The sequence below is a fragment of the Camellia sinensis genome, chromosome 15 (assembly GCF_055761805.1).
Source record: "Camellia sinensis isolate YWXY chromosome 15, ASM5576180v1, whole genome shotgun sequence".
Lineage (NCBI taxonomy): Eukaryota > Viridiplantae > Streptophyta > Magnoliopsida > Ericales > Theaceae > Camellia > Camellia sinensis.
The window spans coordinates 107,726,274-107,742,720 of record NC_138975.1 but is presented as its reverse complement, the minus strand read 5'-3'; positions in this window follow the sequence as shown (position 1 = coordinate 107,742,720).

Genomic DNA, 16,447 nt, shown 5'->3' with positions numbered 1-16,447 from the left:
GTTCCATCACCTCAGAATGCCGAGGTAATAGAACCTAAGGGGCAGTTGTAGGGATGTATTTTCTGAATACCAACACGTGGCAAGGTGACGCCGACGTGTCAGCCGAGGTGCCACGTGTCCAGGTTGTGACGCCGAGGTTATCTCGGCAAGGCCGAGATTGTCTCCGAAGATATCAGAATCCGAGATAAATGGATAAAAGATAAGGGACAAGAGTCCTGGAGTAAAGAGAAGACTTAGCCAAGATAAGGATAAAGCTCTTAGGGAGTTTATGTTTATCTCTTGAGAAATCCAAAGTAAGCACTGAATGGGAGTCCATAGAAGTCAGGCTTCTAGTGGGATCAGGATTGAGTTGGCTATAAAAGAGAGGCGCTCCCGTGGGTCTAAGGTACGCAGTTTTATGCTTTGAATAGTGAGTTTAGCACTTGATTATCTTTGAGAGATATATTGACTTGATCGTCGGAGTGCTCCCGGGTGGAAGAGCCACTACCGGAGCCTTTTCTTTCTGTTACAGGTGAGCTGAAGCCATCTATTCTGCCGGTGCTCTCCAGCTGATTACTAGGCGGGCAGTGTGGTCAGAAAATTATCCACACAACATTAATACCTGAGCATTGAAGTAATAAAATGATCTTTACTTTATAATTCAAGTATATTTTACAGGGCAAAATGAGAAAGATCTCACTATATACAATATTGACTGGATTATCACCATTCAATTCGGTTTATTTTGAATTTACTTTGAACTCATCTTGATAATCAGAATTATTTATATTGTAAATATTGTTGATATTATTCATATTAAAAGTCAAGTTAATTAGGCATTGTTAGCCAATTGATCTAATCATATTTGTCTATAAAAAATAGAAAAATAAAAATGAATGAAGCACTTTTAAAATCATATTATTTCAGATAAATGTGACATGATTAATAATATCCGATTAACTTGATTTTTGACATGAATGATCTTGTTGGCGGACTCTACAAAATGAATGGTTCGGATTGTCAAGATAAGCTCAAGATGGGCTCACGGAGTGGGTTGAATTATCGGAGACAATTCAATTCCTACAATATATGTAAAATGAGTTTTTATTTAAACGCAACAAAAATTTTAAGTACACACTAATTTTTTTGTTGAATATTACACTCTCTTCTTCCAAGTTATTTCTTAGAGTATTTATAACGAGTTCTTTAAAAAATATTTGTTGGCCATTATAATTACACTCTTCATATTTTGTTCTTTTTGGTGGATTAGCTATTATAATAGTCATTTTAATAAAAAAAATTATAAGCTAGTTTGATTTGGAGAGTTTAAAAAGACTTTCTAAACAATTTGTGTATATAAATAAGTAAAATAGGGAGTAGATTTCAAGTCAATTTGTGAATAAATATTTGAATATTCACAAATTGTTCAGATATTCACAATCAACATAAATTATATATTTGAATATTCACAAATAAGACTTCTAAATGTTCATTTATTCACAAATTGTTTATTTCTAGTTTCGAGTCCACAGTAAAATAAAATAAAAAACTCTTCAAACAATTTCGGTACGTATACAATTTTTAGTTTCTTGTTTTTTAATTCTAAAAATCATGAGACTGAGGGCTCGATTGTGTGTGGATGCACGTTGTAGTAATAGGAGAGCTTTTATACTATTTGATTCTCACTTTGTGCATCCTATTTTTCTTATACCTTTAATTTTGTATTTTAATGAAATTTTTCTTTACGGATCAAAAAATAATTGAAAAAAAAAATTGATAAAATAAGGGCTATTTATACACAAGCTTTAATTTATAAACTTATACTCTATTAAGTTCTAATTAAGATTTTTTAGACTTTTAAGTTCTTTTAAATTTTTAATAGTCGGACAATGATTTTTTTTCATTTATGATTATTTATAAAAAAGTATGATGATTTGACATTTATTTTATTTTCAAAACTTTAAAATATCAACATTTAAATTGAAAAAACTAAAAAAAAAAAAATACGTGCAAGATTGAAAAACTAAATTATTTTTTTGTGCAAAATTGAAAAGTTTGTGTCTATAAAAGAGTATGATGATAGAACATTGATGTGTAAAAAAAATTAAAAATAAAAAAATTAATAATATTCTCAGTTTTAAAATTAAAAAAAACTAATAATGTTCTTGATTTTATTGGATAGTTAAATCAAACTCATAAGTAGAAGGGTAAAAACGTTTAATCTCAAACTTTGTATTTTTTCACCAGTTAGTGAAATAATTGTCTAGAACATTACTACACAAAATTGATAATATTCTTAGTTTTAAAAATTAGGAAAAACTGATAATATTATCAGTTTTACTAAATAAGACTTATTGATTCAAAAAAACTTAAATAGTACCCAAATTACCATAACATTTATAAATAAGCAGTAGCGGAGCCAGAAAATTAAATTAGCGTTGACACTTATTAATTATTATAATTTTTACAAAAAATATTTCATGCAAGTTTTTAAGATTGATTTCGAGAAACATAAAAAAAAAATAATGTTATTTGTAACTAGTGTATCATGGACAATACAAAAAAAATATGGATATAAGCCTTAAAATAAATTATATAATGATAAATTATTTTTTTATATAAAATTTGATTAAAAATTCAATATAATGGTAATACTACGTCATCATTGGTATGTGATATCACCCATTAATGGTAAATAAACATATAAAAGTGAACCTCACATGTCAAATGTAACTAACAATCTAATAAATTTCATATATTTATAGTGAGATTACTTATACTTGCATATCACTAATAATGACATCACCGTTACATTCAAAAAATTTCATAAATTTTTTATAAGTAATATGATTTATTTATAATAGTCTTTTCATTTTTAATTAAAACAATCATTATTGTTTTTATAATTTTTAAAATGTCATTGACATTTCACTATAATAATATTTTTTTAATTTTTTATTTAAAATATTTTCTTTATGTTTGAAAAAAAAAAATCCTAAAATCCAGGGGAACACGTGACCCCCTGATCCCATGCTCCCTCTGCCACTGTAAATAAGACTTTTGGATAATTAACTCAATAAAAACACTATATATTTTTCGCTTTTTAATTAATAAAAAATAACATGTTAGAATTTCTGGGCCCACAATTTTCAAGAAGATTAAAAATACAATTAAAAAAAGAACGGCACCTATTGAGTCCGATTACAGCTTCGCTGTCTACTAACTCAAGGTCATGTGCACCTAGATGCATGCTTAATGATGGAGATATCTATTCTACCTGACTAAAGTTAGACTCCGCCAAAGAAAGACTATTAACATATTGAGCCGACCAAACTAAAGTGTGGGAGCTAATCATATAATGTTGACTTGGGAATTGGACTATCAAAAAGTAAAGAAGAAAAATATAATTTTTAGTAGTAATTTTTTAATTTTTTTAGGTTGTTGTCAAAATAATTATTTATTGATGACCAAAATAAATGAAAAGTTTCTTCTAATAACAAACAACTCTTGTATAATTAAGTTGAGACTGACTTGATTGAGTTACAAAGCTTACCTGTGTGATGAAGTTTTTAGGTCATGTTGGATTAGCAGATAGGATAAAGGAGAAAAAATATCTTATTCTTGGGTAATTTTCAAATTAAAATAAAATTTTATGGATATTTTAAAAACATATATGTTGTGTTTGGTTGAAAGATTAGAAAAAAGATTTGGAAATAGAAAAGGAAAAGGTGTGTGAAACTAGGTAAAATATGGCTATATTTTATTCATATTTTACCTATATTTTTTATTTTTCTTTTCAAATCCCTCTCGAAATCTTTCAACCAAATACAACATTATTGTTTTCTTTAGAAAACTTGATAAATTTGAGAACTTGTTCCATAGTAAAAAGAGAGAAAAATATAGGTATTTCTTGGTTTGTATCGGGCTACAATTTTTTAGAACAAATCTCATAAATTGATTGGTTAAAAATTTTAAAATTATTTTTCTCTTTATTACACATCAATTAATAATGTTTTCTCCCTCTTCCTCCTCTTTCTCTCACATTCGACACATCAATCAATTATTTTTTCTCTTACACTCATCTATTCAACTACCAAAAAAAAAAAAAAAAAAATTAAATCATCCTAAACTCTAAAACTCCAAAACTATTCTCAAAACAAACAACCAAACAAATTTTCAAACTTTGTAAATTCTTTCTAGAAAATTATTTTTCAAAATTATTTTACAAATACAAATCAAACATAGCCATAGAGTTCTTAATAAAGAGTGACATGGAATATTTCTTTAAATATAATTTTTTTTGTATGTAGTGGCGGAGCAACAAAAAAAAAAAAAAAAAAAAAAAGTTCAGTAGAGACACTTGTTAATTAAAATTTCAAATTTTTTTCTTCTCATAATCAATAACAATAGATAATAATTAATATTAAACACAAAATCTTAAATATTTAATAGTTTTACAATTGACCTTGTGAAAAACCAGCATTGAAAATATTTGGTGTTACTTATATTGGAGGTCACCATTGGTTTAATGGTAAAATCTTGGCCTAATAACTTTGAGGTTATGGGTTCAAGTCATAGGACAATCATTTTGTGCACTATGCAAATGTTAGGTGAGTATCCAATTTTTTTCCTCCCAAACACACATTAATGTATATTATTTATGTCTTATGATAGATTATGTAACATATAAATAATAATGATACCGCATCATCATCGATATATGATATCACTAATCAATAGTAAAATAAGAAGGTTAATCCCACTTGTCAAATATAATTAAAATTTAATAATTCCTCATTTTCATAGTGGGGTTAACTATGCTTACATGTAAGTGATGATTTAATATCATTGTTGCATTGAATTTTTTTTATAAAATTTTTATACATAATAATGTGATTTGTTTTAATTTCTTCATTTTCAATCAAAAAAATTATCATTATTTTTGTAATTTGAAAAATGTCATTAAAAAATCATTCTAAATATTATTTCTATATAATTTATTTATTTATTAATTATTTTCCTTATATATGTAAAAAAAATTACAAAAAATTAAGGGAACACTTGTCCCTGATCCCTTCGTAGCTCCATCTCCAGTTGTATAGATGCTAATATGAATGCACTTGGATCATAGGCTCTGTTTGTTTTCCTCTATCACAATCCACTCCAAATTATGAATGATGAACATTAAAGATGCCTGATGTTTGTTTTGGTTTAGTTTTGGAGTTCCGGATTTGTAGTCTCCTTCGGACTACGATAGGCCTTGGCGAGGGTATTGTTAGTCTTGGCGAGGAGGTGGTATTAGAAAATAGTCCGTTCGGTTTAGGGTGTTATCGGTTGTCCGCTCGGACGTCCGGCCAATCAACTGCAATTTTTTTTTTTTAACATGTTGGGTATTTTTTTTTTGAACATTAATGTATAATGTTTTTGTTTTTTTTGTTAAGTAAAAATCATAATTTAATTTGTTCTATTATTTTATATTTATTTAATTTAACAATCTCTACACTAATAATAATCATCAAAATAAACATAATTTTATCAATCTTTTCACTATCAATTCCTTCATTATCAATCTCTTTTATTCTATATCTGAAAACAAAAAGACCCATAACAACATCTCGACACACAAGTGCGTACGCGTGGCGTGGTTGTGTGGCCACCTTGGTGTGAAACAAATTCGTACCGTAGATGAATTGATCCAACTTTTAAACATGAACAAGGATAATTTTCAAGTATATAAATGTGTATCATATATATTTATAATTTTTTTTACATACAGTTAAGTTATCTTACAAAATTGTATAAATTTTCACAAATATATGTAAGTTAACTCATAAAAATTTTAAAAATTGCAACTTACATATATTTGTGAGAATTTATTCGATTTTATAAGAAAACTTATATATTTGTAAGAATTTACGCAAATACATATGATACACATATTGCGTACCCAAACACTTCCCTATGAACAAATGCGAAGTTGATTGCTAGATTTTGAAGATCCCGAGAGCATTGATAATTTCAACACTTAAAGGCCTGGGGTTAAGACTCCAAGTCTCAAGTTCAAAATTCTTTGGGCCAATTTCCTGCAGTTAGTTAAGAGGTCTCAAGTTGTTGTTACCACAACACTTAGTGTGAATTCGATGCACCCCCACTACGTTAGTGTTGACATAAGTGGAACTTATCTTAGGAGGTCGGAACAAATTCTTAAATTATAGTCACTTGTTTGGAATGGATAATAAGATACTTTGGTGATCTCTGCGAGGGATACTACTTTTGACTTGCGTTAGAGTGAGAGGATTTTTTTCTAACTATAAAAAGAAAAAAAAAAAAACCTCAATGACAACATCTCAGTAATTATGCAACTTGAGTTTTATTTGCAGATAAATTGCCCTACTCTTGAGACAAATTATTCCGAAGTGAGATTAAAAGGTTAAATTATGAGTTAATTACACTTCCTTATCTCTATAATTTCTTCAAAAATTCATTCATTTTTAAATGTGAGAGTCAACTATTATATTTTAAGTAAAGGTGCAATTTATCTTTTTCTTTATCTACTGGTAATAAGACTGACAAAAATTAAAAATTGAGAGATTTAAAGTGAGATTTTGATAAAAGTGTAAGGATTAAAAATGATATTTTAATTTAAAAAAAGAGTGAGGGTAATAATGACAAGACAAAAATGTGATATATGACTCATATGACCAGTTTCATCAATCCTGCCAGATGATGAAAAGGTGTTATTGCAACCAGAGTTGCAAATGAACCGAGCCGAGCCGAGCTTTGATGAGCTCAAGCTTGACTCGTTTACTTATCAAGACTCGTTTACTTATCAAGCTCGTTTATTAAGCTCGAGTTCAGCTTGGCTCAGTAATATTAATGAAACTCAAGTTCGGCTCAGCTTGTTAATTTTTTTTGTAATATTATTTATATTATTTAAATAAAAAATATTATTTATATTAATTAATATATAAATAATATATTTATTATATAATCTAAATAAAGATAAACGTGCCGAGCTTGACGAGCCGAGCTTATGCGAGTTTGAACTCGAGCTCTGCTCGTTTACTAAACGAACCGTGCTGAGCCGAACCCAAGCCCTTAATGAGCTGAGTCGAGCTTGTTCATGAACAGTTCGACTTATTTGCAGTCCTAATTGCAACACGATTTAAAATGTAAGGGATTAGTTGCTACAATTAAAAATAGAGGAACTACAATGAAATTTTGGTAAAAGTATTGGGGTGCTAAGTGTAATTAACTCATAAATTATATATTCAAGTGATAGAAATTTAACTAAACACAATATGTTTACCTAGGAATTATTAAGTCTAACACTGTTCTTTATTATTTGCTAATCAAACTTGACCTTGCAATTTTCATGAAGAAGGAGCTCATTTATTTTGGAAGACTTAAGACTTTATTTAGCATTGTTCATTTATTTTATTTTTTAACAATATTATGATTTATTTTTCATGATAATCTGGCTGGAAATTAATAAATAATGAACAGATGAAGAAAGAAATAATACATTTGCATGTTATGGGAATCTAAAAATCTTTGAACGATTGGATTGATCATAATAATAACACGTGATTCTGATAATTAATTTATACTTATATATAAATTAATATAATTGACCTGCAAAAGACTAAATCAAGCCTCAAGGAAAGATTATGATTGTCCCACATGAACACACACCATCTTGTTATTGCTACTTACATTTTTAATAGACTTATTTATTATTTTTTTTTTATTAAAATAACTTATGTATTAATTATAATATTTAGTAAATTAGTAATAAGATCCAAGTTAGTACATCTAAAAGTAGCAGATATGTACAAATTAATGATGATTAGCAAAGGCACACAACTAAAAATAGCAATAAACTCTTCCAACCAGTAAACTAAGTAGGACTAACCTAATTTGTCATCATAACTCTCCTAAGAATTTAGTTTTAAGGAGGAGGTCATGAGTTCGATTTTCCTTTGAAATAGTTGAATTAGGAAATAAGTACTTGATACTTTACAAAATCTAACAATTAACAACTGACTTTCGTAAATAAATAAATAAAAAACCCTTTCCAACCAATACTGTTACTTTATTATGAAAAAAATTATACAAAAATAAATCATACAAAACGTTGTATCACCCAATAAGAAAAACTTAAGAATTTGAAACATAATCTATTTTAATAATAATATGATAGATGACACATTAGTGAATAATTTTTTTTTTTTTGGTTTTTGTTTTTTTTGCTCAATAAAAAGAGTAGGAATCAGTGAGTGATGACTTGTATCAACCCTACTTTTTTTTGTTTTTTTTTACCAAAAGAACTCATAACTACTGGGTTCGACACTGGCTCGACAAGGCGTAGGGATATAACAAATATTTCTTTAACATGGACTTGAGGTATGATTTGAATCCAGTCACACCAAAATCCCAGTGAATAAAAGCTGGGAGCAAAATTGAGTAGAGACTCTAAATCCAAAGCCATTTGCTCACCAAATCTAGTAATGTTGTATTTGATTGAAAAATTTGAGAAGAAATTTGAAAAGAGAAAATGAAGTGTGTGAAATTATGTTCTTTAACATGGACTTGAGTCATGATTTGAATCCAATCACACCAAAATCCTAGTGAATAGAAGCTAGGAACAAAAATGAGTAGAGGCTCTGAATCCAAAGCCACTTGCTCACCAAATCTAGTAATGTTGTATTTGGTTGGGAAATTTGGAAAGAAATTTGAAAAAAAGAAAGAAAGAAATGTGTGAAATTATATTCTTTAACATAGACTTGAGTCATGATTTGAACCCAGTCACACCAAAATCCTAGTGAATAGAAGCTAGGAGCAAAAATGAGTAGACTCTAGATCCAAAGCCACTTGCTCACCAAACTTAGTAATGTTATATTTGGTTGGAGAATTTAGGAAGAGATTTGAAAAGAGAAAAGAAAAAAGTGTGTGAAATTATATGAAATATAGATATATTTTATTTATATTTCACTTATATTTTTCTTTTTTCCTTTTCCTTTTCCTTTTCCTTTTCAAATCACTTTCCAAATCTCTCAACTAAATAGAGCGTAAATGAAATTCCACCCACTAGGTTACCGTCCTTGGTCCTTGGTGGTTGTATCTATCATATCTGAATAATTGAAGTGGAGCAAGCTTGCATGTGACTTTTTTGTATTTTGGTGGTTGAATTTGTGCTTTCCTTATGGCCAATAATTGAAGCATGACAAAAAAAAAAAAAAAAAAAAAAAACTTAAAAAATATTTTAAAAAATTCTACTTGATTGTGTCAATTTTAAAACATGATTACATTAAAACCAAATTAAATTGTTCAATCAATTTTTTTTATTAATTTCTTTAAAAAAATATATAAAAAGGAAGACAAGGAAACTTTTCTATCATTTCCTTGGATTGATACTATTAAAGTGTTTTGCAATTTTTCCAATGAAAATTGAGTTAAGCATTCTTCCAGAAATACTTTATTACAATTTATCCAATATATATATGTATATATAATAAAATTGTGATGTTGGTATTTAAGATTTATTGGCAGAAAGGAAGACTTTAAGATTTATTGGAAGAAAGTAAAAGAAAAAAGAAAAAAAATTACTAATAACCAAGCATAACCATAATAATGTCTAACCATTTTCTTAGCAAATCAAATAACTGTTGATATCTGCTATGCTATTCAGTTTAAAAGAAAGCCTCCTCTGTTTTGTTGAAATGTCAGCACCAGCATACTCTGTCTCCTATCTTCTGTTGGGGTTCTTCTGTCGGCTGGGCTTCTGCCTGGAGTTCATTCACTGTGTTGTTCTTTTTCTGAGTTCGCAGAATGATTATAGGGCTGCAGTAGTGATCTGTGCTGAATTCATGGAGTATTGTTCAAAGGCAATGCAGGTTAATGCAGATTCCTTCTCTGGTTGGAGTGTAGCTTGCAAAATGACTGATCTGTGCTGGTTTCTTTTCTGGTCTGTGTTGGCTGGTGTGGGGGTTGGTCTTGTTTCTCACCTGCGTCAGTATGGATTGGAGCCCCAAGCTCAGATGTTTGCCTTTGGTGTTAGGGGAGTTTTGTTCCTCTATTTTTTGATGTAATGTTATTTTCTGGTTTTTTCTTTTTCTGGTTGTTTTGCTCGTTGGTTTCTCACCAACTTGGAGGTTAGAGCTTGTTTCAGCTCCAAGCTCCTCTTTATTGATGTAATTCTTGTTTAATTCATCAATAAAGACTTCGTTTGCCGATCAAAAAAAAAAAAAAAATTGTCTGTTGATTATGACTTATCGATTATGACCAAGTCTCGTTTAATTGATTGTGACTTGTTTATGGTATCTAACTTCATTGATTGTGGCATGTCAATTCCGATCATGACCATCTTCAAAAATTTACTATGGCCATAATTATATTATTATTATTATTATTATTATTACTGCTAGTACTGTTACTAAGTTTGCGCAGGAAGAAAATGACAACGTGGATCATAGCACCATGGCTTCAGAAGAACGTGTGGCTTGGAAACTGCAGGAGGTGATTCAAGGCATAGTGGGTCATAGCACCAAGAAAAAGTGGAACATGGGATATGGTTTGTGAATCCGTGGAAGCTATTGTTAGTTCATAACAGTTATTTTAACTGTTGAAATATGAGCCTATAAATAGGTTGAAAGTGGAAAAGAAGGAGGACAATCATCGACACTCAACATGAGTTCAATTAGAAGTAGATTATTTTAACATATCATAGGAGCAGTTTATTCTCTCTAGAAATAGTTTTGATTTAGTGTTTCTGTGATGGTTTTCTGGTTCTTGTAATAAGTAAACTTTTTTATTTTTATTTTTTGTTCTTGTTCACATCTTTGTAACAAGTAAAAATTTCAGCAATACAATATCAGTTTTTAGTTTGTTTCTCTCTGTCGATAACCTCCAAAGAAGTCCTTGAATCTATCAAGGCATAGGACACCAACTACAGTGTTTGATATGTTTGTTGTTCGTGAAATTTTGGTTTTCCTATCGAATCTTTTCTATCGATTTGACCCAAACTAGATTTTTGCTAACATATTTTGGCATGCCTAGTGAGATCTGTCTTGTTTGGAGTTATGGCGATGAAGAAGCAAACTAATGCTTATGGAATCAAGCCTTCAAGTGGCATGTCTATGTCTTATGCACCCATAGATGCAAACTGCCAATGGAATGACAGTATTCCCATGTATATAAATTATCAATGGAATGTCGCATCTTCCATGTCTAAAGATTGCCAATATTATGACAATGATTCTAACACCTATTGCCAACATAATGGCATAATAAATGATATGGAAACAATGATTCAGTATTCTAAAGGTGAAATTTATTGGCGCATGATTGAAAGTTTGGCTATAAGAAGATAAATTAATTCTCTTTATCAGTAAAGATTTCAAATAATTTCGTCATCTCCATATTATTTGATGCAAAAAAATTTAAGTTATTTTGATGAAAAAATTCATCTACTTGAAAGTCAAGTTTACCTAATTGATGAAGAAATTCGATATTCGGAGCATAATTTAGAAGGCTTAATGGCCAAGAAAAAATTAAGATATGAAAATAATGTGGCTTGGGAGGCTAATACCCATATTTCTAAGGAGCTAATTATTCATGAAAAGTCAATGTATGTGGCTTGAAGGGTTAGTATGCCAAGTCATGAAGATAACATGATTTTGGAAGATTTTCATAGTGGCTAAAATAGAAAAACAGTCCATTCTCTCAAAAGATGTTAAAAATTCATTACAAAATAATGGTGAAAATGCATTTGGGGGGGCATGATTTTTTGCCACACATGGCAAGGAGTGACAAGCCATTAATGGCTCAAAAAAAAAAAAAAATTAAAAAAAGGGTACCTTTTGACATAAAATTATGAAATTCCATGACAAAATGATGATGAAGATTTACTTGGGGGCATGATTTTAGGCAAAAAATGACTGAAAATTATGAACAACTCACGTTTGTTGAATGTGAATTATTTTGACGTTGTTCAAAGTGTCAAAATTTGTGAATTTTTCATAACATTCAATTATTTGAGTTTTGGAATCCAATATCCACTGTGGATGTGGATCACACCAAAAGTTAATCTTTATGATATGATTTGAATTAAAGCATGTCATTTTAGTTGGCTCAATTTTTTTTGTCTTTTATTTCATCTAAAGGCAAAGTTTACTTTTACCTTAAATGAGGGGGATATTGTTGACACCAAAAAATAATTGTCTGTCGATTATTGCTTGTCGATTATGACCAAGTCTCGTTTAATTGATTGTAACTTGTCAATTGTGGTCAAATCTAATTTCATTAATTATGGCTTGTCAATTTTGGTCTGTCAATTCCGATCATGACCATCTTCAAAAATTTACTATGGCCATAATTATATTATTATTATTATTACTACTAGTACTGTTACTAAGTTTGCGCGGGAAGAAAATGACAACGTGGATCATAACACATGGCTTTGCAAGAACATGGGGCTTGGAAATTGCAGGAGGTGGTTCAAAGCACAGTGGGTCATAGCACCAAGGAAGGAAAAGTAGAATGCGGGGTATGGTTTGTGAATCCCTGGAAGCTATTGTTAGTTCGTGGTTCATGGAGAATGAGAAATTATCTAGCAGATATTTTAACTATTGAAATATGAGCCTATAAATAGGTTGAAAGTGGAACAAAAGGGGGATCAATCATCAACACTCAACATGAGTTCCATTAGGAGTAGATTACTTTAACATATCATAGGAGTAGTTTATTCTCTTTAGGAATAGTTTTAATTTAGTGTTTCTATAATGGTTTTCTGATTCTTGTAATCAGTAAACTTTTTTTTTGTTTTTTTGTTCTTGTTTACATATTTGTAACAAGTAACAATTTCAGCAATAAAATATCAGTTTTAAATTTGTTTATCTCTGTCGATAACCTCCAAATAAGACACCAATCACAATGCTTGATCTATTTATTATTTGTAAAATTTTGATTTTTCTGTTAAATCTCTTCTGTCGATTTGACCCAAATCAAATTTTTGCTAACAATAACATAATTAACTTACCCCAAGTTAGTCATCTCAACTAGGGGTGGGCGCGGGTCGGTTGCGGCCACGAAACCTCCAATCCGTCATCCGTCTGCCAGATTGGCGGATTGGAGAAAATCAATCCATATCCGTCCGCCAATCCGGCGGATGTGGATTGAGCAGATTGGCGGTTTGGCGGATGGATGCGAATCGATTTGATGGTTTGAAATTTTATAAATTTTCAACATAGTTCAACTTATGCACTTTCTCAAAAAAAAAAGAGAAGAAAGTATTACAGTCAATGACTTAAACAAGTATTACAATTACTGCACGCCTCATCCAAAGAAAGAAAGTTTGAAACTTTAGAATATCACAATCACTGCATGCCTCATCCATATATTACAATCACAGCATACCTTATGCACATAAAGTACTACAATATGTGGTTCTTAAAATATAAAAACAATTCAAACCACCAAAACCATAAACAGAACAGTAGTAGAGATTGTATGTCTCTATATTGTTACATTTATATATGTTTTTGAAAATAAAAACCAACCAGCATATATCATATTTTCTATTTATTTCTTTTAGAGTTAGATTTAAAAACCAAAAAATATAAATAAATAATACGTTTATTTTTTTTCAATTCAAAAAATATATTCAAGTTGAAAACTTTTTTTCAACAGAATATTTAAACTCTTTTTCAATTGAAAATACAAACAAAATATTTAAACAAATTGAAAATACAAAATTTTATAAATTATTAAGGGTGCTTGCGGTTTAGCGGTTCGGTTGCGGCTAAAGGAACTTCAAATCCGCCATCCGTCCGCCAAATTGGCGGATTGGAGAAAATCAATCCACAATCTTCCGCTCGTCATCACGCATCCGTCCAAAATGCGACGGATCGGTGGTCGATTTTGACGGATCAGTATATCCGCTGCTCACCCCTAATCTCAACTTACCATTAAAAAAAAAAAAAAAAAAGTTAGTCATCTCAACTTGATAGCTTTTCAAATTTCCTTTCTCTCGATAAATGTGCTTGTAAGACCACCTTCTTAAACTACAACCTTCAATTTTAAATTAGATAATAATTTTTTTTTAAAGAAAAATATCAATATGATTTTGAGTTCCTATTATTACAATGTTTAGAATGAACCGAAATAAAATGTGATTCTTAATTACCTATTCAAGGAAGAAGTATATTTCCAAATTAATACATAGGAATATGATTTCTCTACATTTCTATAAAAATCTTACAATTCTCAATAATGTTAACTATTTAACCCGTAAAAAAATAGTAAGATCCATAACATTTAAATTTTTAGCATTGTTCTATAGAGAATTCATAACGAAACTAAATGCTAAAATAACATTGACAAAACAATTTATTATTATTAATAATAAGAATCTTAATAATGAAATTTTCTTTCTTCTTTAAAGTTTTTATTTCTCAAACATAACCTTATAGTTAACCACAAACATTGTAGCTAAAAGCCATACAGAATCGAAACAACATCAAGACTGCAAAATGAGCAAAGTTGTTCAACCCGTTAATATATATTGTTCGTTATGTAAATAAATTAAATTTAAATATATTTAAAAATTTATTAAGTTTTCAAGATAAATTTGAATAAATTATTATTTATTTATGTATTATGAAAAAGTCGAACTCTTCAAATTTAACTTGTATTCAGTTTATTAAAAACTTATTTGACGTTCACACATTATGTAAATAAGTAAATTTTAAATGGATTTTAAAATTTATTAAAAATCAAATTTTAATAATTTGATTCACTTGGTTTACCCTCCTAATACCATCTCCAACCATTACTCCAATATTTTATCAAATTTAAATTTGATGAAAAGCGCCTACTTTTTGAGCTAAAACCATGGGATACCCATAAGGCACAACAATTACTGCTGCCCTTTTGTGGGAGATTGTCTCGAGTGTTTTTTAATAATCTGAACTATTCATATTGTAGGGTTCGTCTAGTAGATCATCCATACAAAAAATCAAATTGATTGGATATCTGTAACCCTATAACCAAAGCACATTTGTTTCTATAAAAATTAACGGTTAACATAATTTTCATAATTTTTTAAAAACAATTAGGACCTAATCATGGGGTTATGAATATCCGATTAACTTGATTTTGTATATGAATAATATTTTTAACGAACCCTATAATATCAACGGTTCAGATCATCAAAAAATATTCAGGACAATTTCCCATAAAGGGGCAGCAGTACCCCTTCTCCCATGTCATCAAACTCACATAAAATAAAAGTAACCTTTCATTAAATTTTACAAGCGATCGTTGGTGTCAGATTGAAGACCAGCTGAACAACCATGTGGACAATCAACTGGACAATCGGGTAGATGATCGGATTTTGAAAGATTTGGTAAAAATTTACTTGAAGCCGAATGTCTAACTGAAGCGATTAAAATGTATCATATTAGATTAAACTTTTATTTAAATTTAATAAAATTCCTGAGTAAACTATGGAGATGGATGCTCTAACAAGATAAGTAAGAGGTATGAGGCCAAGATATGAAACCGTTCAATTGGTGAGGTCATCATAACCCATATTCACCACACGAGTGTAATAGAATTATAATATAATATTATTGATTAAAGACAAGTAAATAATAAAATACAAAATGGAAATTAATATTTTTGCAGAGGAGCTGGATGGGTCGGTGTAACGCCTATGTTCCCCGGAGGGAGGTCCACGTGTCAAGTCTGCATTCCAGTTTGGAGCAATGGCCATGTTGTGTGAGGTTTGACCAGTCAACAATCCCCATCACCTCCCCCATGTAACCTCCTCATGTTACCCTGGTTTCACTTCTCTTAGACATGGTCTCTCTCTCTCTCTCTCTCTCTCTCTCTCTCTCTCCTATATATAAAACAAATACTCGAGTTAGTGTTGATATCATGAAATTTGTATTTTTGAATTTTTTTTTAAATTACTTTTTTAACTGCTAGTACTCTTAGTAGCATTTTTATAAATTTATGAATCTTGCAATTTTTTTTTTATTTTTTATTTTTTTTTTAAACAACAAAATAAGACTTTATTAATGAAGCCTTCATATGATTGACTTAGGAAGGTATGCTATGATGAGTTTTGCTCTTGTTTCTCCTTTGTTGATGTATTGTCATGTACTATATGTTGATTTTATCAATAAATTAATTTTTTTTTCGCTGATAAAAAAAAAAATTTATTGATGATAATCAAGTAATAATATAATGACATCAATCAATAAAGAAGGCGGATGCAAATACTATAATAACAAAATAACATTGAATCTTGTAACTGCACATTTATATTGGTCTGTATATATATCTTCTAGTATATGTAAAAATGAAAATAAAAACACTGAATTTGGTGTGGAAGTCACAGTTTTTGCTTCTCAAAAATGTCTTTCTCTGTCACTGTAATTGCAACGTCCAAACTTATAATATC